This window comes from Protobothrops mucrosquamatus, unplaced genomic scaffold (genome assembly GCF_001527695.2).
Source record: "Protobothrops mucrosquamatus isolate PMUCROS unplaced genomic scaffold, P.Mucros_1.0 scaffold4, whole genome shotgun sequence".
Taxonomy (NCBI): domain Eukaryota; kingdom Metazoa; phylum Chordata; class Lepidosauria; order Squamata; family Viperidae; genus Protobothrops; species Protobothrops mucrosquamatus.
In genome coordinates, this window is record NW_015386391.1 from 1215399 (window position 1) to 1219140 (window position 3742).

The following is a 3742-nucleotide window of genomic DNA, read 5'->3' on the forward strand; positions in this document are numbered from 1 at the left end:
CCCCCCCCCACACACACACTTCTTCCCGGCCTAAAGCCGGTGGAGGCCAAGGCGCGTCGAGAGGGGCGTTGCCAAGCAACCTCGCTTAGAGACGCGCGCGCTGGGAGGGACGTTGCGTCATTTTAACGTCATCGTGGCCAGGAACGGACGCCCCACCCCAACTTCGGGATTCTGCGGACGTCGCCGGCCTTTCGCGGTTGCCGCCCGGAGCTTCTTGTTCCCCCGGGAAGACGGGCCCAAGGCCCGGCCCTTCCCTGCCCCTTTAGCGGGCAAAAGTCGGCCCACCTCCTCAATCCAAGCCATGCTTCTGCGGACGTGTCTGAGGGTCAATCACGTGAAGGGTGCAAACTAGGTTTCCTTCTGTCTGAGCTTTCATAGGTCAGGAAAAGGAGTTACGCCTCTCCCTCCAACCCCAAAACCATCTAGATCAGGGGTAGTCAACCTTGGCTCTTTTAGGACTCGTGGACTTCAATTCCCAGAATTCCTGAGCCAGCACAGCTGGCTCAGGAATTCTGGGAGTTGAAGTCCACGAGTCCTAAAACCAAGGTTGACTACCCCTGATCTAGATAGAAGTAGCCTCTGCAAAACTGATAAAAATGCAGGCCTCAAGCAACCTGCTTAGGCCTGAAATGCAGTCCAAGCATTTTGGAAGCTGCAGGTATCATCTGAGCAGGGCTGTCAAAGTGGGGGTCCTCTTTAACAGAAAAGTGGTTGGTGGTGGCTAGTTGGCAGAGTCCATTTTACTCTTTGTCGGTGAAAGGGAAAGGGCAGCTTCGTTGCCTGGAGTTCCTGGGCTGCCGGGTGAGGTCCAGAAAGTCAAGATGGCAGCCACAACTGTGAAACCGACACTCCCTCTGATTTTGAGATGCATTGCAGGTGGACTTTCAGTTGCACCGTCACAGCTTTGGGGACCACTCCCTGCAAGGACCCTAGACCAGGGGTGTCAAACTGCCGGCCCGTGGGCCGGTTGCATCATACGGAGGCAGCGCCCACCCCAGCTCCAGCAATGAAAAAAAAAATAAAATCACGATGCTGACTTATTGGGCAACCTCCCAAACCTTTGACCAAAAAGCTTTGTATGATGCCTTTACCCAGCTTTAGTGGCTCCTGCTCATTTTTTCCCCACGAGGTTTTTTCCCCCAGAAGATGGATTGATCCCTTTCAAAGAATTTGTTTGTTTGTTTGAAAAGAAGTGAGATCAGGCTTAAATATAGCAACGCTGCAGCAGAAAAATCTGAACAAAACCAGCATGTCAGCCAGTCCTTTGTATGGCAGGATGATGGTCTTCAGTACCCTCCAGCCTGGCCCCTGCTTGGCTGTCCCGTTCCGCAGAAGCAGAGGTCATCCCAGGACAGACCACTTCAGAGCCAGCTGTTCCCTCTTCAGGGCCTGAGAAATGAAGAGCGTTCCTGGCGTCTCCTCCTGCAGCTGTTCCTGGTTGTCCAACAAGGAGAGATTTATTTCGCCTGGTCATCAAATTCCAGGAGCTCAGGTAAATCAGTCTCACATCTTGTGGGGCTATTTGCTTTCCAGATTGATTTAGTTGAGGGCAAAAAATGAATCCAGCATCAGTTGGAACCTTTTTTTACAGCAGTTCAAGGAATTTGAACCCCAGTGGTGATTACAAGAGACATGGCTGGGGATTCCTCCCATGGACTGCTTTAGATAGATAGATAAGATAAGATAAGATAAGATAAGATAGATTGATTGATTTTCCCTGCATGTGGCGTTTTTCTCTTTTCTCATAAACTTCCAGAGAATCTCTTCCACTGCATAAAGTTTGGTGGCATTGAATAAAGGATACAAAAACAAAGCAACTTCCCAAGATGCCACCCAAGCCTTGGGACATTTGTCATAGTGGCGACTTGGCATCCAACTGTTATTTGGGCCTTGAGTTGGTAGCAACGGGATCTAGGGCTCCAGAGAATATTTTGTTTACCTGCAAATCAAAGGGCTCTTGCATAGAATTGTACAGGCTTAATCCAACTCTGGGGAGATCAGGGTGGTGCGTAAACTCTGCTGCAAGGACGGGAGGCTTGAGGGCGCTTGCAGTGTCTTTGCACTCCTCCTGTTCCAGGCATCCCTTAACCTAAACGGAAGCTGTTTTGAAAACTGTAACGTAAGCGAATGTTCCTTACGCCCAAGAAATATTGACTGCACAAACGCACCAGTGCAGAGAGAAGAAAAAAGCTTTCTGAATCCGTAGAAAGAGCAGCTGGATTCCAAGCCCATTAGAGAGGCAAAATGGGTCACGCTGGGAGAAGAGAAAGAAAAAGGAAATCAATTCTGCCACATGCCGATGAAACCCTGGATGGAAAAGACTTGCTTAAATGGTCAAACGCCAGACCATTCGGGGCCAACTCGGGAGCGCCAAAGAAGAGATTTAATTTCCCACTTCTAGAACTCTCTCTCTCTCTCTCTCTCTCTCTGTGTGTGTGTGTGGGGGGGGGGGGGATTGAATGGACTGGTAGCAGCAACTCTGGGTCAGGCAAAAATTACTTTTTCAGCAAAACCCAGACTGGTCCAAAAGTATTCACTGCCACTGACAGGGTAGCCAAGCTTTTGGCCAGAAGAGGAACAACTGGAAGGCCGAACCCAGAGGAGGAGGAGAAGCAATGGAGTGTACGAGACAAGGGCTGGCAGGTGGTTGGTGCCACCACCTCTTGTGGCAAAGTCTGCTCACCAGCAGCTGCCAGTCATGGAAAATCCAGACAGCCAGGTGTTGGGGGACAGCTAGAGCTTCCCAGCCCTGCTTGATGATAATGGGAGCTTCTCCCTTCTTCATCCAGCAACCAGCAGCTTCAGCTAATTAACTTCCGGTAGTCCCGATCCTAACGAAGCAGGAGATACGCTCAAAGAGAACTCCTTGAAAACCTAGCAAGCCTCTCTGACCCACGGATCGTGGGTTCAACAGCAAGGCAGGCATTCAGTTTGGCCTCTCTTGCATGTTGTGCACCCCGAGTCTCTCTTCCAAACAGGAAGTCACTGCAGAAATTCAGGGCAATGTTTCAGACAGGTGCCAACTAAGGAAAGCACCAAGACACTAAGTGTTTAAATCCAGGTAGCATACAAGCTTTAATAACTATGTGGATCAATAAATAAAATGGCCTTTCTTTCTGTTCTTTCCCTAACTCCTTTCCTCTGGGGTCAGTGTTGTCCACCTGCTTTCTCAGCCTGAGTTTTGTGGAGATAACCGCCTTCCTTCGCCTGTCCAAAACTGATTCCCAAAACTGCCAGGTTTAGCAGCCCACGCAGAAAGGGGCGATAGGGGACATCCGGCATCCAAGCATCCGTGGCCTTAGCTCCGCAGGGACCGCGCTGCCTATTGGAATAATTCAGGCTATTTTGCAAATCCAATCTGGGAAAACAAATTAAAACTTCCAAAGCCCTTCATTAGATCGCAGGGGACGGATTTCTCAAGTTGAGAGGGGCCGAGACCTGGCACAATCAGGGAGTCGGCAAGCCCAGCGCTTAACCAATTAGCCCCTTTTTGGCAGAGAAATGAGGCGACAGAGAGAAGCTCTAGGTAGGGGCTGGCTAGAGAGGCCTTTGAGCGGCAAGGCTAGTGATTTCCAGCTTGACTTCCAGCTCATGGAGCTGAGCTGACCGTGCAGGATTTTCCCTTGGAAGGGAAGCTGAGCCTGGGCCTTGCACGTGTGCCTTTGCCTGGCTGGTGATGGAAGGGCTTTTGGCAGGGCGACTCTGCCCAACTGGTTCTGCTGCTGCTGCTGCTGCTGCTGCT